At 41.1% G+C, this 22,754-nt stretch overlaps 1 protein-coding gene across 8 annotated transcripts in view; it reads left to right on the top strand.

Moving 5' to 3' along the window:
• Positions 1–22,754, top strand: part of CYRIB (CYFIP related Rac1 interactor B) — an 88,669-nt gene that overhangs the window by 22,460 nt on the left and 43,455 nt on the right. Inside the window, exon 1 of one of the 8 annotated variants that reach the window (XM_087931715.1) lies at positions 2,614–2,875. The exons of 3 other annotated variants lie outside the window; for them this stretch is intronic. The gene's annotated coding sequence lies outside the window, so the exon portion shown is untranslated. Of the gene's footprint in view, positions 1–2,613; positions 2,876–8,569; positions 8,591–16,849; positions 16,929–22,754 lie in introns of those variants that run through there. 4 more of the 8 variants (XM_087931710.1, XM_087931714.1, XM_087931713.1 and 1 more) reach the window with 4 other exon arrangements.

Below are 22,754 nucleotides of genomic sequence, written 5' to 3'. Positions count from 1 at the left end.
TTAGTGACCGTTAGAAGTTCCAACGGTGCTGAAAAAAAGCCACATAACCATTTTTCACACTTACAGCCATGGCAGTATCCCCATGGTTACGTGATCAAAATTCAGGCGGTTTGGCCACTGACTCATACTTGTGATGGTTGCAGTGTCCCAGGGTCTTCTTTGGGACCTTCTGACTTCTGGCAAAGTCAACAACTGTGAAGTTGTAAAACTGGGCGAAGCTCACTTAAGAAATGTCTCGGGCTCGATTGTGGTCGTAAGTTGAGGGTTACTCATATATTTTACTGCCTAAAGCAACAGCCGAATTCTTTATGGGTGTTGTTTTAATAGTGGCTATCTTTATTCAGAAGTGGAGTTAACCCATCCTACTACAGGTAGTCCTTGACTTATGACAGGTCATTTAGGAATCATTCAAAGTTACAACGGCACTGAAAAAAAGTGTCTTATGACCATTTTGACTATTGCAACTCCCATAGGGTCACATGATTTACATTCAGAGGCTTGACAAATGGTTCCTATTTAAAATGGTTGCATAGTGTTCCAGGATCATGTGATCGTATTTTACGATCTTCTGATAAGCGATGTCAACACGGAAGCCAGATTACAACCACAACTGAGCCTAGAATTTATGTTGTGGCCCAATTGGCGGCTAGCGGAGCTGGCAGCAGAGTCGGACAGTGAGGAGGTTTAGGGAGGAACCTGGGCCAGTCCTGGACACTGAGGAAGGCTCGGACGAAGGCTCTGCATCAGAGGCAGAAATAGGGCCAGAGCAGGCTGGCAGTCATCAGCTGCCTTCAGAGTTGGACAGCAGTGAGGCGGGGAAGCAGCTGGAGTCGGTTCCCAGCCTGCACATGCGCAGAGCTGCCAAAAGTAAAGGACAATTATGAACGAAGGGTCGACCTGGGAGTAAGGCCACAGGTGGACGATGAATGGCCCCTCCCATAGGGATTAAAAGAGGAATAAAAGGGCTTTTGCAGGAAACCATTTGTTCATTTGTTCCATCGTTGTGAAGATCTGTCTGTGCATCTCAGAGTCTCTGTGCCAGGCCCTTCCTTGTCAGCACTGCATTTGAAAATATTTACTTGGCAGCTTTCCAACCTAGATAAGGTCTGTGCTCCTAATTAGACCCTTGAAAGTGTTTGCCGGGCCTTTGGCTAAATGTGAATGCAAGAAATTCACCTTCGTTTAATAAAAGGGGTTTTGCCAGGACAAAGAGTCGGCTTAGAGGTTTGGGGGAAGCCTAGGTCAGAACCCTAAGTGAAAAATAAGTTTTAAGTGAGTTTTGCCCTATTTTACAACTTTTCTTTCCACATTTGTTAATCGCTGCAGTTGTTAAATCACACAGTTCTTAAGTGAATCTGGCTTCCCTATTGACTTTGCTTGTTAAAAGTTCGAAATCACATGAACTCGGGAAGCTGTGACTGTCATAAACACGAATCAGTTCCCAAGCACCCGAATGTAAATCGTGTGACCGTGAGAATTTTTCACACTTATGGCCACTGCAGCATTCCCCGTGATCACGTGATTTACATCCGGATGCTTGACAACTGGGTCATATTAATGACCGTTGCAGTGTCCTGGGATCATGTGATTTCCCCCTTTTTACGACCTCCTGACAAGCAAAGTCAAGGTCGTAAAAAGGGGGAAATCACATGATCCCAGGACCATTTTACTGATTTAATAACTGCCCTGCTTCACTTAACGACTGTGTCAAGAAAAGTCGTAAAATGGGGCATCATTTCTCCCTTAGCAGCATAAATTCTGGGCTCAGTTGTGGTCATAAGCCGAGGACTACCTTCGGACATCAGTGCCTCTGCAAGCTGCCTCCACTGTCTGCGGTACTTCAGCATTAATTGGGAAAAGTCGCCCTATTGCACAATTTTGAAATCTTGCCAAATCTGGCAACCCTTGTGAAACTGCAGATACTGTTGGAAGGTCTGAAGAAATAGGCTAAGGATAGATCATCCTGGGAAATAAAAAGAGAGAATGTGGTTGCTAGGAGTTGTAAATGACACACTCTCTCTCTCTCAATATCTATCTATCTATCTATCTATCTATCTATCTATCTATCTATCTATCTATCTATCTATCTATCTATCTATCTCAATTCTGGTTTATGTTTATTGCATGTATAGGCAATACATGCAATAAGCATTCAACAAGCCATGGTTTATTCAACAAGCTGTGGTTAAAGCAAACTATGGATCAGGTCCAGGATTCTCCAGAGTCCTTCCTTTTCATAGGATCTGGAGGAAGCATCTCTTGTGTTTTCAAGGGTTGATAACATTTTTTCCCTTCAATTGACACCCCCCACAAAAAAAAACCCATTGCCACTTAGTCTTGGCTTTTTTTGAGGGACAGGAACTCTGCCCGATCCCGCTCAAAAAAAAAAAAAGATTCCCGTGTCCTTCTCCACTTGGACCTGAAGTGTCGCAAACCCGAGAGCCCGAGGAACCACAAGCCACGCGATTTTCCCCCGTGGTCTTTTTTTTTTTTTTTTTGCGCCCGCCCGACTCCACTTTTCACCCTGATGGAGGCACAGAGAAACTCGGATTTTCTCTCTATCCCCCACCTTCCTCTTTTTTTTTTTTTTTTTTTTTTTGCCGGCTCTGACGCATGCGCAGTGTTTCCAACAGGCGCCACCGCCGCCACAACCACCCTGCCGCACGCCACCCTGTCTCCCCCGGGCAGCTGCGCTGCGCGCCTCCCGGTATATACAGTATCCGGCTCGTTGACGCGCACGCGTGACGCACGCACGCACGCCCGGCGGTGGCCGTCCTCGTCTCCACACCCCGTCTTGCCTGGTCAAGTGCGGGCGGCTCCGCTTTTGCCCACCTGAGTCCCTCCCCTCAGCTTCGGGGAGGGGGGGGATAGTGCGGTGAGTAGGCGCCGGAGGAAAAACCGAGGGTGGAGGGCGGGAGAGGCCTCGCTTCAAAAGGGAAGGCGAAAGGGGAAAAAAAAAAACCTTTTCCCCGCGCGCGCGCGCTTTGCCCCCCCCATATCTCAGGCTCCCGTCTGCAGAGGCGCTCGGCCCTCCCGCGCGGCACATGGGCCGGCCCCGCCCTTTCCCCCTGCCTGGCGGCCCCGCCCCTCAGCGCGAGCCCCTCACGCGCGGTTTCCTTGGAAACCGCTCCTTGGCCCCTCCCTCCCCCTCTCTTCCTTCCACGTGGTTTCTGTTTGCTGCTCTTCCTCCTCGTGGATGCCTCGCTTGGCCTCTTTCCCAAAACGGGTGTGTTTCTGTGTGTGTGTGTTTGTGTGTCTGTGTTTTCAGCGCATCCCCCCCTCCCCGCCCACTTGAATCCCTGGCGCCCCGTTTACGGGTAGTCCCCGACTTACGACCGCGACGGAGCCCAGGATTTAGGTCGCTAAGTGAGCAGCAGCTCGTTAATTCGCCCCAGGGGACCACGCCTTTTCTTGCCAATGTTTTTAAGGGAATCCCTGCAGTTAAGTTAGTCACAAGGGAATCTGGCTTTCCTCATTGACTGGAAAAGGGCGAGTGAGTCAGTTGTCAAGCATTCGGATGTAAATCCACATGGGGATGGTGCATTGGTCATAAGTGTGGAAAATGGTCATAAGTTGCTCTTTTTGGTGAGACTGTGGGTTAAGGCAGTGTTGCCACAGCGGTCAAGGCAACCGCTGCAGTTCTTCAGTTAGTCACACGGTTATTGGTGTTGCTGACTTTATGGCTGCCGTGATTTGCTTTAGAGCTGTAGCAGGAAAGGTCATACAATGGGCTAACATCCACTTAAATGTATGGCTTAGCAACAGAAATGTTGGGTTCTGTTGTGGTCATAAGTCGAGGACTACTGCTGTAATGGGTTTTACCTAGAGCTATCCTTTCATTTGATCAGAAATCTGCCATTAGCACAGAATATAATGGCCAGGTGCTGCATTCACCTTTGCACATAAAGCAACTGTACTGCTTCAGTTAGCAACTGATGGTGAACAAGTAAACATACTTGTATTTACCTAATGGCGTTTATGGCTCTAAAAAACTTAACACCAGATTATATCTTGACTTGCACTCATTATCACCCTGGTGGTCTTTCATAAGACTTAAAAACTACTTTTGTGTCCCAACCTTAGTGTATGAAGCATCTGTCTCCTGGCTGTATTAACCACTGTGGATTGTGATATCTTTCTTGGCTGGTGTGTATTTCAATGTTTACATCTGCAATTGGAATTATTTTAATTTATTTAACTTCTTTGCCACCTAGAGTCATTTATCAGGATGGGAGGCTGTACAAAATGAATGAATGAATGAATGAATGAATGAAAATTACAGATTGGAGTAGTTGTCATTCTGCAAATTCTCAAGCCAACAACTATGTTGTGGTTCACATTTTTCTAATTGTTGCATAGTTTCTCTCATCAATTGAGAACTCTAGTTTTGCTTAAGTTTTATTACAGGACATAGTCATTTCTGTCCATCTTTCCTTTCACTTTTCTATATCATCTTTCTTGTTGGTACCACTACTCCTACTTACTTGCAAGTGATTGTGAACCTATAAGATCTTGCAGATTAGCTAACCCCATTTTAGCCCAGGGTGTTGTGTGAACTGAATCTTTGTGACCAGAAAAATGAAATCATTGTGGATAAACTCATCACATGGACCAATCTGAGAGTACATTTGCATATGATACAAACTTCTGCAGATCTGACTTCTATATCCCACATATCATACCTTATTTTCCTTTGCATATATAGATCTCTGGTCTTGTTTCAAGGCTATTTGCTCCATTTCCTTAAAGTTGCATGTTAGTTTTCTGTATCTCATGTCATGCTTGCTTTTTGCCTTGTTTTTTCAAATGGGTATCTTAAATATGTCCAATTTAATGCACCAAACAATATCACATTGAGTATTAAATGAGCGATGAAGAGTATATCTAAAACCTCTGCCTTGAACATGCTAATTATCTTTATTAAATGACAACAGCATGTATCTTATTTAGAATATAGAATTAATTTCTCAATCTGTTTATCCCTCCATGAATTACAGTACCCCACGATAGGATATTTGCTTTTTTTGGAGACTCTAAAGTGACAAAAATCTTCATGGAATAAACTTGTAATAATTGGATATTAGAGACAATATACTTCTGTTTGTCAGATAGTGATAGTGAAAGGATGCCTGTTATTCTTACACTGCCCTGAAAAGCATTTGTAGTGTAACATTATATGGTAAATTTTACATGGGTTTCCTGGTCATGTTAGTTCCCTTTGCATTCATTTTCTAACTTGTGCTCAATTTAAACATGCATTAATCAATTTCCCCCCTACAATTTCTTGAATACTAGTCTCTTTTTTGGGGTGGGTGGGGGGTGAAACACCTGTATTTTATATAATATCACTTATACGCTGCAGTTTGGAAAAATTATATTGCCCATAACACACCATGTAAATTTTAGATGCTACATTTTGAGAATGTGCAAGTTGCGTCCCTCTAAATGTACTTCATGAGAAATGAGGTACCTAACACACTCCCAAAAGAGCAGTGAGAAAAATGACACTTAATCATGTGGTTCCCCAGGACATTGCAAATGTCATAAATATGAACCAGTTGCCAAGCATCCAGAATTTGATCATATGACCTTGGGGAATGCTGCAATGGTAGTAAGTGTATGAAATGGTCATCAAGTCTCTTTTTTTCAGTGCCATTGTAGCTTGAAATGGTTACTAAAAACGGACGTAATATGGTCATAGCCCCCAATGCTAGGTAGTAATCTTGCAGCCCTTTATTAGGCAAACTATGATTTCTGAACTTTATTTAAAGATATTCCAACATGTGATATATTGCACTAACACAGGTGAGAGGTTACAAAAACATGTCTAATGGTACAAATATTACTAAGCTGCGCACAATAACAGATACTTGAAAGCCATTGAAGCGAGCACTAGATCCATTAATCTTCCTCACAGGTAAGGTTTTTCACTGGGCACACTGACCTTTCATAATTTCATCTGAATGCCATTCATTTTAGCAGCTGACCCACTGACCCATTGACTTAGCTTGCTTATGATGCTCTCAATTTGTCCTCATCAACTCCATCCAGAAACTGGGTTCAGCTAAAATAGAACCACAGCTGTTTCCTCAAGATAAAAGAGAAATCTGGGAGTCATTTGTGTATTTATGACCTATGACCCCTCTTCAGTGGTTTCATCAAGATATTAAATAACTTAGCAGAGATAATAAAATCCTGAAGTGGGCTCAAGATATAATTAAAAACTCTTGCACAAAGTTCCAGAAGTATTCATTCAATTTTCTCTTGTACAGTTCTGCGATTGAACATGATGGATTTGGAAATCAAGCTGATAGAACTTAACTCCAAATGTAAATTTACCTAGCTTCAGAGTAGCAGTCTTTTGATGCTTGTTTCATGGTCATAATGTTGATAGTTAACACGGTGGTTTTTAAAGGTATTACTGAGTTATATTTGAATCAGGGAGAGTTTAATCCTTCATTTTTCTGTCTTCCTATTTGTTTTATTGTACATAATCTTGGTAGCGCTAATTTATTCTATAGCTAATCTTCAAACAAAGATCCCTCCTGATGACCATGGTAACTATATTATCAATCAATAATTTGCAGTTCGATTTCTGTCTCTGCTATTATCTTTCAGAAATTAAGCTTAATTGGAACAGCGATTTATTGGAAGAGCAAGTTAATTAGAAGTCTGAAATACACCTAGATTTATTAACAGCTCATTAAAATGAAGATGCATCTGTATAACCTTGCTATTATGTAGTTTAGCTTTTAGTTGCAGATTTTAATTTTATATTATCTTGTTTAAGGAAGTGTGAATATATAATAGTGCTTTGAGCTTTCCTTGTGTCCGTACAGTTATAAAATATCTTGATATGTTGTGCTAAGGTGCCACTTTTTAGATGAGAAACCATTTGCTACTAACTCATGGATATCGTTCAGTATATCAACATAACTGGATGAGCAGCTTAGAAATGTCTAAATTTTTTGACTTTTTAATTGCTCGGTGTACAACTGATATAATGTACATCTGACATTTTTGCTTTCAAATTGTTAATACCATCATGTGGTATTCATTCATTTTTCATCATTCTTTTTTTTCCCTCTTTGTGAAAAAGCATACCAAATGAAGGATTGGTTTTTTAAAAAAATAAAAATGGAAAGGCTTTAATATTATATCATGCTTACAAAGCCCCAAATGTGTGTACTGCTATTATTATTATTACACTGAAATCATTATAAGAAACATCAGAGACAGTGGTACTTTATGCATAAAAATTAGCTGATTGAAGTACTGTTATTGTCAAGTCTTCTTTTAGTGGAAATTAATATACTCCATTTTTTTATCTATTAAGCCATTTTGAGTAGCTATTCCAGGTGCTTTAATGATTCCCAGGGACATGCTTATTTTTTAATGATTAGTAAATAGCAGTAATATTCCTTTGCCTACCTCTTTTGATTATGTTGACCTAGTAGATGAGTAAAATAATGTGGAGATCTAATTGCAGTATATTGTTTTATAAATGGCATCAATAAACTATTTTATGAATACCCTGCACAAGGATTCTATTTTTCTATGCCTGACAGGTGTAGAACCAGCCCTTCTAGCAATTTTAAAATTACTTTTGTATATTTACTTTTGCATTAATGTATCCCTATCCTGCATTAAATTTCACAGGTGGGGAAATTCTATATATGTAGTGAATTTCCTTTGAATATCATAATCTATGTACCTGTTTGTGTGTGTTTGCAACATGTTTTCTGTCTGAAAAAAATGTGTTTTTTAGTATACAAAGCATATGCAACTGTCTAGCTTCATTTGTAGTCCTTGTAGAAAACTCTCCAGCTTTTTTTGAATTTGTGCTAAGATCCTCATTTTATCACAGACAGATCAATTTCAGAGGACCTTGTGAGTTACACAAGGATGTTGAATTTGCTTTCTGAAAAATGCTTTCAACCAAGAGCCACATTTGTAAATCAGAATGTTATTTATGCTAGGAACAGTTTAAGAAAAAGATTAAGTCTCAAGAATGAAATCCACTAAGCACTTATAGACTCATTGTCATTGACCAAGTCCTGTGCAATCTGGCAATACAATTGTTTAATGACTGCAATCTTTCACCATTATGATGGTATTGGAACACTAACTTTACAACCAGCTCTGGCATTTGCAACCTTTGCAGTTCTATAAGGCAAGGAAATGCTGAAATAAGTTCTATAACGCAGTTGCATGCTTCGCTTAGTGACCAAATTGTTGATCCCAGTTGTGATTGCTAAGGGGAAACTATCATTTACTTGTTGGTTTATGAGACCAAATTTTAAATGCAAGCACTGCATCTATTAATCAGCTCACAATTGCATACATGCACAGATTTACATGTGCATATTGCACTTAATGTTCACTGGTGGTAGACATCTTCAGTAAGTAGCTCTCTACTTCCTGCATTGTATTTCCTGCTAAACGCATGATTTACTACCACAATCCTCGCACTCTCACAGTGAGATGTTGTGCGAATATGTTTCTCAGGGTCCTATTCATTGCATGTGTCTATTTAATGTGCACTAAGATCCACACACAGGTTCCTGAATTAATGTATGCTGCCTGAAAGGTACGTTCAGAATCCGGTTTTTGAATTTTTAGAATACCATTACAAGCACCTTGAACTTGAATTATAAATATTTGCAATTCTTACAGGAGCTGGGAAAGTTTTGACTGTAAATTGGTTACTGTGACTCTTTTATTCCTGTATGACTGAATGAGAAATGTATTTATTCAATCCCACAGCATTTATTTGCTGCATAGGTTGGCAACTCTTAAATGCCTTAATAATCACACAGATTTTACTTCTTTTTTGCCCCCAGCTTATGAGATTATATCCCTGAGTCTAATTTATACTCAAGTTTAACGAGAGCTTTGTCAAAAACCTGGTGCTGAAGTGATCAGACGTAACAGTTTTCCATGGTAGCAAAATTATATTAAGGACCTAATATAGATAGTCCTCACCTTATGACCACACTTGAGCCCAACATTTCTGTTACTAAGCCAGACAGTTGTTAGCGGGTTTTACCCCATTTTACAACAGTTGTTAAATAAATCAATGCAAATTTTAAGTTAGTGACCTGGTTGTTCAGTGAATCTGACTTCCCCATTGACTTTATTTGCCAGAAGGTTGCAAAAGATGATCCCGGGGACACTGCAACCGTCATAAATATGAGTCAGTTGCCAAGCATCTGACTTGATCACAGGATCGTGGGGATGATGCATTGGTTGTAAGTGTGAAAAACGGTTGTAAGTCACTTTTTTCAGTGCCACTGTAACATCAAACAGTCACTAAGCAAACTTATAAGTCGAGGACTACCTATAGCAGGGGTCGGCAACCTGTGGCTCTGGAGCCACATATGGCTCTTTCATCCCTCTGCTGCAGCTCCCTGTCACTGGTTGGCACCACAATTTTGAGAGGAGCTTCCAGTTGGGGGAGGAAAAGCATGGTGCACCAGGAGGAGACTCTGTGGCAAGGGGTGGGTTTTCCGGTCGGCTCCACAATTGATAGGGCTTTCGGTTAGGACAGGTAGAGGAAAAAGGATGCCGCGCGAGGTGGAGACTATGGTGGAGGAACCGGACTTCCGGTCAGCTCCAGAATTGAACCCAGGGGAGGGGGGCGGCTTCTGGTTAGGACGTTTGTGGCTCTTTGAGTGTTCAAGGTTGCCGGCCCCTGACCTATAGTAAGAGAAATTGTGAAGGAGATTGTGTGTATTGGTTCTGCTTGAGATCTACAGGATCCTTGCTGCTGGTGGAGCCTCCTGATGTGTTCTGGTCTTGGAACTGTAAAATATCTCTGGGTTTGTTTGTTTTTTACAATTTTGTCATTAATAGGTAATAGCTGAATTGAGTCAAGCTGCTGTTGCCTTGCGCTTCCTTCCTTGCTGCTGTATTTTGCACTGCAAACAACTGGAATGAGCCAGATGTTTTACAATGGGAAAAATCAGTTTTGATCTGGATACGTGGCAAGGGGCTCTTTTTTGGTGGCTTCCAAATACAGCTTAATTTTATGTGCATCAAGACAAAAGCACAAAACAGGAAACAGGTGGCAAAGTTTTTTTATCTCTCTCTCTCTCTCTCTCTCTCTCTCTCTCTCTCTCTCTCTCTCTCTCTCTCTCTATCTATCTATCTATCTATCTATCTATCTATCCTGTCTGTCCGTCCTTCCATCTATCCATCCCTCCATCCATCCTTGTAAGGATGGCCTCCAGTCCAGTCCCTTGCATCTGTACGGATTCCAGGTGAGGTTGCAGAACCCCTTTGCCATTGCTGCCTTCTATAGAATTTTATATTTGTGGGTTTTTTTCCTGCAAAGATTTCTTGGGAGTCACAGGAACAGCCTTCAAAGTACAAAGACTATATCTCATTATCAGGCTCAGCCGATGCTTGAATATATGTACGGGGTTCCTTATCAGTGAAAAAAAAATATGAAAACCATAGGAAGTCCTTGACTTACAACCGTGCCTGTTACTGAAAAAATGGGCATTTTTCACACTTTTGGTCATTGCCGCTGGGCAATTGGCTCATATTTATGATGGTCACAGCATTCTGGGGATCATGTGATCCCCTTTTCCGACAAGCAAAAACCAACGGGGAAGCCAGATTCACTTAACAAGCATGTTACTAGCTTAACGACCTCAGTGATTCACTTAACAGCTTGCAAGGGAAGGTCATAAAATGAAGCAAAACTGGCTTCACAAATGCCTCGCTTAGCAACAGAAATTTTAGGGTCAGTTGTGGTCGCAAATCGAGGACCGCCTGTTTACCTTGTTCAGACACAGTAAAGAACTATCTAACCCATCATTCTAGCACTACAACCCACAAACCCTACCACTAACAACTGGGAAAAGAAGTCACCCTCATATATCTCTCATTGATGTTGCACATGGATGTACAGTAGTACAGTTAGTCCTCGACTTACAACAGTTCATTTCGTGACCGTTCGAACTTACGGTGGCACTGAAAAACAAGCAGTTGCGACCTTGCAACCATTGCAGCCTCCCTACGGTCACGTGATCAAAATTCAGACACTTGGAAACTGACTCATACTTATGCGGATCGCAGAGCCATGTGATCCCCCTTTTGAGACCTTCTGGCAAGCACACTCAATGGGGAATCCAGCTTCACTTAACGACCGTGTTCCTAACTGAACAACTGCAGTGACTCACTTAGCAACTGTGGCAAGAAAGGTCATAAAATGGGGCAAAGTTCACTCGACAAGCGTCCCACTTAGCAACAGAAACATTGCTATGGTCATACAGTGCTGTAGTTGACGATAAGCTTTTTTCTCTATGAGCTCCCTTGAGCTGGTAAAAAGATTATCTGCCTCAGGGCTCGTATTGTATTTAAATTGCTCCTTTTTCAGTAGCACAGGGCATTTTTTGAAGGCAGAAATTGCCAAGTCCAGTTTTTGGCATTTCCTTCCATGCTTGTGGAGGCAGCTGAGTGATTTGTTTAGGAAATAAGAGAAGTAGCTGCTTCTGAGGCAGCTTCCTGTGTACATAAAAGGCCTTGCTGAGTCAGAGTGAAATAGCTCTTGTAAAGTGGAGATTGGAATGGATTTGGAAATCACCGGTGCTTTTTTCAGGAGGCAGCTGGACTTTCTTGCTTTTTTTTTTCTTTTGAAGAGGTTTCGCTTCTCATCCAAGAAGCTTCTTCAGTTCTGACAGGATAGCAGGGAATCAGTAATGGTGTGCTATTGGTTTGGACCGGTTTGGCTGAACCGGCAGTTAAAAAAAAAAAAAGGCTCCGATCGGCTAAGAGGATAAAAGATGGAAAAGCACGTGGGAGGGTCGCTCCTAGCTTTTCATTTCTTCATCCTGTCAGCTGATTGGCTTGTTAGGGGTGCGCGCGTTAGGGGCACACGCATGCGCGATCACCCACCGAACCGGTATCAACTAAAGTAGGATCCCATTACTATGGGGAATGGAAGGATTTATATGCCTTGCGGACAGCTGGTCATTTGCATTCTTTGGGACAGCCATGACCTGGATGGCTGACAATCTCCATAGACTTTTAGCTATACAATTTGGGATGAACACCCTTGGAATGGTGTGGAAAAAAGGAATGGATTTCCAGAGGGGAAAAACAGCAGACTACAGGAAACAGGAGCACTACTCAGGTGAACGACCCTCTAAAAAGGATGCAATTGACTAGCTGCCTGTAAGGAATATAAATCCTTCCATTCCCTGCTATCTTGTCAGAGCTGAAGAAGCTTCTTGGAGGAGAAGCGAAATATCTTCAAAGAAAAAACAAGTCCAGTTGCCTCCTGAAAAAAGCACCTTTGGGACAGCCATGACCTGGATGACTGAGAATCTCCACAGACAAGTCACCAAAGAGTTGCTCCCCTGTGGACAGCACTAGATTCCTAAATTCTTCCCCTTCCAGCTGAAGCGAATTTCTACTGCAACATTAAGGCAGAACTCCCACGTTCACCAGGGGTAGCTTCACACCCATTTCTATTGCAAGCTGACTGTGATACCCTTATTATCTTGGAAGATTTCAGCTGAAGTGAGGGAAGGAATCTGATTCTGAAAGGTTTGCCGTCCCTCCTGTTGGTTTTAAGCAAGCGTAGGCAGTTGGCAGTTGAAAAAAATGGTATTAAAGGCTATATTTATCAAATAGGAACTGGGACATTGTATTGCCTTGTTAATGAGATTGGTAGAAAAAACATCCTAAATATAGGGATGTTGCTAATGAAGATGAATGACATTTATAAAGGGTTCCATTGACCGCAGTAAATAAGAGCAGGATTGAAATTTACAGAATACTAGGCTGGGTTAATGGAATTTATGTTTTTAGCGTATAGTGGGAATCATCCCATTATTTTAACATTTTGAGTTAACCTAGACAGTGTATGGAGATTCTCAGTCATCCAGGTCATGGCTGTCCCAAAGGTGCTTTTTCAAGAAGCTACTGGCCTTTCTGCTTTTTCTTTGAAGACGTTTTGCTTCTCTTCCAAGAAGCTCCCTCAGCACTGACTAGATGGTGGGGAATGGAAGCATCTATACTCCTTGCAGATAGCTCGTCATTTGCATTAGTTATTGAGGCCACCTGGAGGTTGATCTGGGTCATCTCAGGGGCACCCGAATGGTGCAAATGGGTGTGGAGCCTTCTTAGAACTGTTGAAAGGACTGTGTTGTAGATTGGAGATAATGGTGTTGTATCCCTCATCCTCTGTGTAGAGATAGCTGTTCAATTTTGACACAGGTGGCTTCTTTGACGCCTCTTTCAAATCAAATGATCAGCTGTCTGCAAGGAATATAAATCCTCCCATTCCCTACCATCCAGCCAGAGCTGAAGAAGCTTCTTGGATGAGAAGCGAAACATCTTCAAAGAAAAAACAGTAAGTCCAGTTGCCTCCTGAAAAAAAGCACCTTTGGGACAACTGAGACAGTGCAAGATGGTTTGTTTAACCATGTTCTAAATTAGGGGTGTTAAACCTAAGGCCCGTGGGCTGAATCCAGCCCGTGGAGTGCTTAGATCTGACTCGCAGGGCTGCCCTGGAAACAGCGAAGGACCAGCCTGTGGTCCTTTGCCAACAAAAATGGGCTCCCAAACTCCATTTTCGGCTGCGACTGTCCGCCAGTGAAAATGGAGCTCGGGAGGCCTCCTGAGCTCCATTTTTGCTGGCAGAGGATTGCAGGAAGCTGAGGCAGCCGAAAATGGAGCTTGGGTGCCCGTTTGCACTGGCAGAGTGCTCGGGCCACCACAGGCACCCGCGACATGAGTGATGTCGAGTTGGCCATGCCCCCCCTGCCTCTCCAAGGTCAAGCAGAACCCCGATGTGGCCCTCAACGAAATTGTTTGACACCCCTGTTCCAAATGGACAACTGTATTTTCCCAATGCATTTGGATTGGCTTACTGTATAACTCAAGACACTGATAAATATAGTTCTACATGATCATATTTAGTCTGTAGGCTTGAGGGGGAAAATCACATTTTAAAAAGTGGGAAGGTATGAGTGGTGTTGTAGACTGCCTTATTGGTTCAAAAGAATAAAGCTCATCTAAGTTAGCATTCTGTATCCCATTACTATATAAGTTAGTCCTTGGGTTATGTCCATTCGTTCAGTGACTGTTCAAAGTTATGGCGGTGCGTAAAAATGGACATAAGGACCAGTCCTTGAAATTTCAGCCATTGCTGCAACTCCACGATCAAGCGATCATGACCTTGGTGCTTGGATGCAGGACGGTGATTATCACTGTGACATTCCCTGCCAGTTTCCCACAAGGAAAGTCAATGGAGGAATATTGGGATTCCCAGAACCTGCCTTGGTCTCCCCCAACCTCCCCTACCCCCCCCCCCAATAATACCCCTCCACTCTCCGATGGCACCCCCATGTCCTTTAACTGGGATTCTGGTAAAATGAGGACCCAGTTTTGGGGGGGCAATATGCTGACTCTGTAAAATGCTTAGAGGGAGCTGCAAAGCACTACGAAGCAGTATATAAGTCTAAGTGCTATTGCTATTCCCACTGCTTCCCACGTTACAACCTGTGCATCTTGGGTTACAATGGCAACCATGACTGTTGGGATTGCCATCATCGCTAACCGATCTGGTCATATGGCGTTATGCTTTGCAATGCATTGCTTAGTGGCAGGAATTCTTGTCCCCATTGCCATCACAACCCGAAGACTATTTAATTTGTCCAGAAAGTTGCTTTTAGGAGCTCAAAAGATGGAACATGCTTATCCCATGCTGAAGACAATGGTTCCATTTTGCTATAAGGACTACGTGCTTTTTAACAGCTTTGTCGATCAGTGGAAATGTCTGGTCATCTGGAGATGCAGTTTTGATGACTGGTGCTGCATCTTATGACTGTAGTTTCTGCAGAGCCTTGTTTCTTAAAAAGGACTTAGTTTTATTTAGAGAGCCAATTTCAGGTAAGAATATGCAACCAAAATAACTTTTGAGGTTCTGTCTCAGTAAGGGGATATTGTGCTATGTTTTCTTCAAAATTTTGCCCAGGAGGGCAAGTCCGTAATAGGATTTCAGAGCTTTGTGAGGCTTTTGATTTCTCTCTATTCATCGTAAAATCACAATAATATAGGCAAAATTATAATCCGGGCATGCTTTTTGAACTTGGGGAAAACGTATTTGGTCAAAAAATGTTTGCATTTATTTTGAAATATAGAATCCTTACAGTCCTACAATAAAATTGTAGTTTTAGTGATTTTTCCTTTTAGCAGTATTTTTTTAATTGTACTGAACTGTTATTCTTGCCCACTCTTTTCTTTATATGTCAAATGGTTTTTTGAGAGGTGTAAAAAAGACAACAGATGATGCAATTGAGCATAGAAAGCTCATTGCTTAGAGAGCTGCTTTCCTGGATTAATGTATGGAGATTTTCAGTCATCCAGATCATTGTTGTCCCACTGGTGCTTTTTCAAAAGATGCAACCAGAATTTGTTTTTTCCTTGAAGATGTTTCGCTTCTCATCCAAGAAGCTTCTTCAGTTCTGACTGATCTTCAGTAAGAACTGAAGAAGCTTCTTGGAATGACAAGCGAAATATCTTCAGGGGAAAATTGAAGTCTGATTGCCTTTTGAAAAAGCACTTTTGGGATTCCTGGATCAATATTGTTTTGAAAGAAATGTAGAGTTCTCTCTACCATCTCATCTTCAATACCATAATACCAAAAGGGGCCCCAAAACTTCTACCATATAAACAGGAGTTTGCCAACTGTATCATGCTGTCAAGAAAATGCAACAACAGTAAATTTCTAAAATAGAAAATACATATTTGAATAGTTCAAACTTATTTTCCCTTTTTATTGTAATGAGTTTCTAGTTATTTAAATACTTGGACAGATAAAACGCATCGTTGCTACTAGAAAAAAGGAAAGTAAAGAGAGGATGGATGGATGGATGGATGGAAGGTTACAATGTGAGCTTGTATTCAGATAGTTTTCTAAAATGCATACAAGTAGCATAGCTAAAATGCAGGGTTTAACATAATTACAATGTATTTTCTATTTTCAGTAATATCTGTCTGAAAAATAAGTATATTTCCACATACCTATTGTGAAAGAAACAAATTAACTTCAAAAATAATTTTTGACAAAGCTTTCAGTTATTTTTTTCTTGTAATCCTGGACTAGATCATAAATTACGGCTTACGAAACAAAGACCTGGGATTAAACATCACATTAAGGCAATGTTAAGGTTTAGTGTAGAACATGAATCCATATAGTCTTACTGGTGATGATTTTGTAACTTTTCACATTTTTAGATAATCACAAAAATGTATTAGAATTTATTTTCAAAACGTGTTCTTGCTTTGCAAATTATGCTTATTTATTTATTTAGCCTATGGCAGATAATACTGAATCTAATACATTAAGGATTTGTGAAAGAGACAATTTAGTTCAAAGTTTGCATAACTTAAAATATTTCCCATAAGCCAGATTTATAGTCAGATTCATGCAGAATTTGTGGATGAGAACCTACTGACAGACAGGTTCTTGTCCTGGCAAAACTTTGTTCTAGAAATATAATTTTGGTGTCTTACTTACTCCTAGTTTAGTGCTTTCCATTTGGGGGTACAATTGTCATCTTTCCTTAATAACATTTACATTAATTTTGATTTATCAATGTTACATTAATTTTAATATAAAATGAAGGATAATTCTATCTAATCTAATCTAATCTAATCTATCTCCATACTCTGGAAAGAAGCTTCTTCCTAGGTTTGTAGCTGTGGCCTCTTAGTGTTACTGTTTCCCTTTTTCTAAAAAGAAACTAAACCTGAGGATATGACTCAACCCAGTAGAAGGAAGGAAGCACTAACTGAACGAAGTCAAATCTTGAAACAAACCGACTGGGGTGTGTAGTTGTTACTCAATGAAATTTCGTGCTCGCCTGAAAAACGTTCAGCCGCATTTGAGATGATTACTCACTACATTGGTAGGTAGCCTTTTCCAGTCTTGAAAGCCACAGTCGAACATATTATTTTATTTTTTTACAAACTTCTCTTTCACTTAAAAGTTGTTTATTTTTATTTGCACACCGCATGATGTGTCAGTTTCATTAAGATCACTGGTGCTATGATTGTAAAATATATTTCCTATGGAATAAATATACCTTGGTTAGAAGCACAGCACAGGCTAGAGACCGGCGAGATCTTCCAACATGAGCATGCAAATACAGGCTCAAAACTAGGATAGACCTTTGAGAAGTGTCTTGCTTTGACCACAAGACCACTTGTGAAAAATTTGTCAGTTTAGGGTCGGGGTTCAAATTGGAAACGAGAATGTTGCAAACTCCAAAAATCTCCATTTTGAGCTTAGAACTTTTCCAGCCGCCCATTTTGCACTCAGAATACTACATTCTGCATTACCTGAGGGGAGGAGGGTAAGAGGGAAGGCTCATTCTGTGTAATAAGATTGGGACTGGGTTAGGGACTTCTGTCCTCATAGTGAGTTGTGTTGAGGGGGTGCATGAAGGGAGGCTTAGCCAATCTCATTGTACACATGTTGTACTCTGACATTAAAGGTAATAATAATAATAATTCCACTCCAGACCCATCTAACTTGCACTGAGATTCATCTATCATTCACCCATGGCTCCTCAACTTTCTACAAGCAACTGCCATGGGTTACCTACAAGTAGTCCTCAACTTACAACCCCAGCTGGGACCAGAATTTTGGTCATGAAGCACCGCAGTCATTAAGCAAGTCATCATGTGACTGGTACTGATTTTTGTAATTTTTTACCATGGTTGTTAAGTGAATCATGTGGTCATTAAGCAAATTGGGATTCCCCAATTGAGTCTGCTTCTTAGAAACTGGCTGGGAAGGTTGCAAATCATGATCATGTGACAGAAAGACATGGCAACCCGTCATAAATGTGAGTTGGTTGCTAAGTGCCTGAATTGTCACCACCAGAATTTCGGCCATGAAGCACTGCAAACATTAAGCAAGTCATCATGTGACCAGCGCAGATTTTATGATCATTTTTACCATTGCTGTTCACTGTGTGGATAGCGTGATGGTTGCAAATTTGAGAATGGATCTTAAGACTAATTGGAGAATGGATCTTCTAAGGCTATTTGAACCATCATTAAATGGATGGATGAAAGTTGAGGGCCACCTATACCTTCACCCACAGCCAAGAACAATGCTGTTCAGCCCCAATCTCTGACCTGGAGAGTAAATTTTAAAGCAATCCCTTAATGGACAGTGGAATTTATTTTCTGCCAAGATATCCTTTTGCCTTGGAGGAGGTAATTAATTTGAAAGGGTTGTTTGTTGTCTTGGAGGAGGTCAAAGCTACAGAGCCAGCCTATTAGTAACTTTTCCTCACATTCCCCTCAATTGGCATACCCCCAGGGCGAAGTAGATTTATATCGGGGTACTTAATTCACGAAAGGTAGCATGAAAGGAGGAAATTTGGTTTGCATAATCAGAGGCATAGAATCAACATCTTGTGAAGTATTACTACGACTTTATAAAACCTGAGTAAGGCCACACCTGGAACGCTGCATCCAGTTTTGATCACGTTACAAAAAAAAAAAGATGTTGAAACTTTGGAAAAAGTGCAGAGAAGAGCAACTAAGTTGATGAAAGCCTGGAGACTAAAAGCATATGAAGAATGGTTGCAGAATTGGGTTTGGCTTGTCTAGAGAAAAGAAAGGACTAGGAGTGACCTAATAGCAGTGTTCGAATGTCTCAGGGGTTGCCACAAAGGGGGCGGGGTGTCAGCCTATTTTCCAAAGCCTTAGAAGGAAAGACAAGAAACAATTCGCCAGTGGGACAGCTTGCCTTCAAAAGTTGTGGGTGCTTCATCACTGGAGGTCTTTAAGAAGAGACTGGACGGCCACCTGTCTGGAATGGTATAGGCCAGGGTCTCCTGCTTGAGTAGAGGGTTGGACTAGAAGACCTCCAAGGTCCCTTCCAGCTTTATTCTGACTAAAAGAGAAGAAAGGAATCTCCTCCTATTCTTCCATGTTGTACTGAACACCAGATACTTGGGCTACCTAATGCCTCTGTTCACCTGTTTAGTGTCCAACCTCCGAGTGAAAAGAAAGGAGCGGAAAACTTACACTGTTTCCCATGATGGACAAACCATGTGAAACGGTTTCAGGCTTTTGTTTTGATGAGACAAAACCAGCTTTTTGAGTTTGCATTTATTCATCTACAGGCAAAGCTCCTGAGCGGAGCTTTCGATGTGCCATGTTTTCAGGACTTGTCCTTTTTTTAAAAAAAATTACAGCACCGATGTACACCTAGAGAAGTCTTAGGGGAGGCGGCCACCATGAGTTCAGCGGGATACCCAAACACAAAGATGCCAACAGTAATAGATATCCAGAGAGCTAATCACGAAATAGCTGCTGGCACTGGCAGACATTCCTGCAACCTTGACAGCCTAATCCATATGAGAGAGCATTATCTTGCATTTGCTGAAGATTTTAACAGCTGAACCTTGGACAGAACCTTTCATTGTCTGGCACTAAGTTTTTAAAAGAACAAATTCAATGTGGATTCACCCTCTAGTCATAGCTGATTCCAATCAGGAGCAGTGTTACAATATACTTATGGTATTTCTATGTTGCTTTTCCCTCGGTCCAAAATTATTTGCTCAATCATTAAAGCAGAAGTGTTCAACTTTGGTAACTTTTAAGACTTATGGCTGGCTGGGGAATTCTGGGAGTCGGAGTCCATAGATCTTAATCTTGGACACACCTGGATTAAAGCATATAGATGTTCACATGCAGGTATAGGTAGTTGTCCATGTATAACCAGTCACTTAGCAATCATTTGAAGTTACCACAGACCTTAAGTCCTCTTGCCTGCCATATTTTGGGCACTCACCAGCCAGCCAGCATTTATGGCCATTTGCGGTGTCCCACAATCACAATATTTCATCCAGAAACTGGTATTTGCTTCCAGTTTCCAGAAAAAAAATCTGTCCTGTGCAAACAAAGGATTCGTTTAGTGACAGTGTTTACTTAGTAGCCACCACCAAGGAGGTTGTAAAATGAAGCAGGGTAATGGAATGACACACTTTACGAACATCATGACATACAGCGGAAATGACTGACAGTTATAGTTGTAAGTTGAGGACTATGTGTCGTCCTCATTTAGTTTAGTTTACTTTATTGTTGTTGCACCTCATACAATGAAATTAAATACCATCTTCAGTGTACATTATGACTGAAAATAAACACAAACATACATCCTTCACATTCTATACATTGAATTGAAAATTTAGCAACCACATTTGGGACCAGTAACTTGGTTGTTAAGCAAAGCAGTAATTGAGGAATATTAAGCTGCTTATTACCATCTTAATTCAGCTTTTGTATGCTTTATAGAACCTGCATAGGTTGTAAATTCAAGAACTTCCTGCAAAAGTACTTTTTCATCACCCAAAATGCAAATGGTTGCTAAATGAGACAACTGATAAAACAAGGATTACATGTAATATTAAAAGAGTCATTACACTGATACTTAATCATAAGTGACTCATTAAGAGGCAAAGAAGTGCAGAGTATGGCATACATTAGATCAGTGGTCGCCAACCGGTAGGCCGGAGACCACTGGTGGTCCACGATAAAATTTTGGTGGTGCGCAAAGAAATGTCCCCTCCAAAGCACCCCCGTCCAAAGCAATCCAGGCTACGTGGGAACACAAGGCTGCACCGCCCACATGGGCCTGCCCATCCGCTGGTCCCCACCCTTCGGCCGAGCACAAACCTTACCTTGAGTAGAGCCAGGCAGGCGGCAATTGAATGATAGGGATTTTATCAATTGTTCAAATAGTGCTCCAAAGTTTTGGAATTGCACTCAAGGCACCTATTATTACAGGTAGTCCTCGCCTTATGACCATAATCGAGCCCAACATTTCTCTGAGTGAGACAGTCCCATTTTAACAACTTTTCTTGCCCCAGTTAAGTGAATTGCTGCAGTTGTTAAGTTAGTAACATGGCTGTGAAGTGAATCTGGCTTCCCCATGGACTTTCTTTGTCAGAAGGTCGCAAAAGGGGGATTAGATAATCCCGAGACACTGCAACCATCATAAATACGAGTCAGTTGCCAAGCGTTGTAACTTTAACCATGTGATCATGGGGATACGGCAACGATGGTAAGTGTGAAAAAGTCACTTTTTTCAGTGCTATCGTAACTTTGACCCGGTCACTAAATGAACTGTTGTAAGATTGTACCTGTATTGCACAATCTTTGCTTTCTTTTGCCAGTCATTCTACTTCTCTTTGCAAATATTTATCACTTGGGTGCTTTAGAGGCAGTCTTTACTTGGGAAGATTTTGGAAACAGTTTTATTGCCTGCTTCCTAGAGCTAAGATTGACTGGTCCAAGGTCACCAACTGGCTTTGTGCCTAAGGTGGGGCTAGAACTTGACAATCTCCAGTTTCCAGCCTGATGCCGTAACCATTGCCCCAGACTGCCTCCCGATACCTTTATGAAGAGCAATTAAAAACTCCTGCAGAAATGTTCACCAGGCTGAATGTTACAAATAACGGGGGATGAGAAAACCCAAGAATATTCAAGAATGTGATCAGATTCAAGGCAAGAGATTTAACATCAGTATAAATATGGGAATTGCAGACTGAACACGTTAGACTTGTACATTGTTTATATAGAGTCCAGTTCCACAGATTATGTAAACAATCAGGTGATTATTCATGTCACGGAAAACAATGGTTTATGAATCACAAAGGAGATTGGGGATCGGTGGCAAATGCTAGTAAATGTGTTGCTTTATGATAGACATGAGATTAAAATTAACGTGAAACAGAAGGTTATATGCTGAAAAAACCGATGTACTTTTCCCAATAGCCTAGGGAGATTAAGCTTCACTGTTACTGGGTTTATTACGTTAATTATCTGAAAAGGTCCAATAAATGTGGGGCTCAATTTTCTATAAGGTAAGTGTAACTTCAAATATTTAGTTGATAAATAAACTTTATCCCCCACTTTAAACTGGTTGCTGCAAAGGATGTTTGTCAGCTTGCATCTTGTAGATTTGTGCTGGTATTAGTGATTAAAAGATGTACAAATTCTTCAATTGTACTAAAGCAATGGATGGAAGCTAATCAAGAGAACCACCCTTAGAATTAAGGAGGAATTTCCTGAAAATTAGAACAATTAATCCGTGGAAACACTTGCCTCCAGAAATTATGAATGCTCCATCGCTGGAGATATTTAAGAAGAGATTAGACAATCGTTTGTCTGAAATGGTATAGGGTTCCCTGCCTGAGCAGGGGGTTGGACTAGAAGACCTCTAAGGTCCATTCCAACTCTATTATTCTGAGTTACCTTACATATGATGGGGCTGGATAGGCGGTGGTAAAAGCAGGAATAACAGTACATTATCATTTGTAGGAAATGCATAAGAAAACAAAAATGAAAATGCTCTAAATACATAGTTCAAAACCTAACAGGAGCTATTTTGTGAATAAAATGAAGTTAAGAAATGGAATGAAAGTTAACGCTCAAATAACTGAAAACATTATGTAAAGTCCTGCTGTACTTTCCATCTGCAAACCATCTCAATTATTTCTTGGCACACGAGTGAAATGTAAGCATCTGTCCTCTTATCTCACATACTGAGTCAGCATCAGGCTTTTATAGGTGCTCTAAAAATGCTTCATCAGTAGAATGTAGCCTTGGCCATATATATTGGGGGGGGACGGACCTAAGGAGATAGCAAAATGAGACAGAGCTTTGAAAATTAACCTTGCTATCTATGGAAATCAAAGACAATATCCAAG

The sequence above is a fragment of the Pseudonaja textilis genome, chromosome 3 (assembly GCF_049901715.1).
Source record: "Pseudonaja textilis isolate UNSWEBS1 chromosome 3, rPseTex1.2, whole genome shotgun sequence".
NCBI classification, from domain to species: domain Eukaryota; kingdom Metazoa; phylum Chordata; class Lepidosauria; order Squamata; family Elapidae; genus Pseudonaja; species Pseudonaja textilis.
Note: the sequence above shows the minus strand (reverse complement) of the source record. Positions and strands in the feature narration are given on the sequence as shown.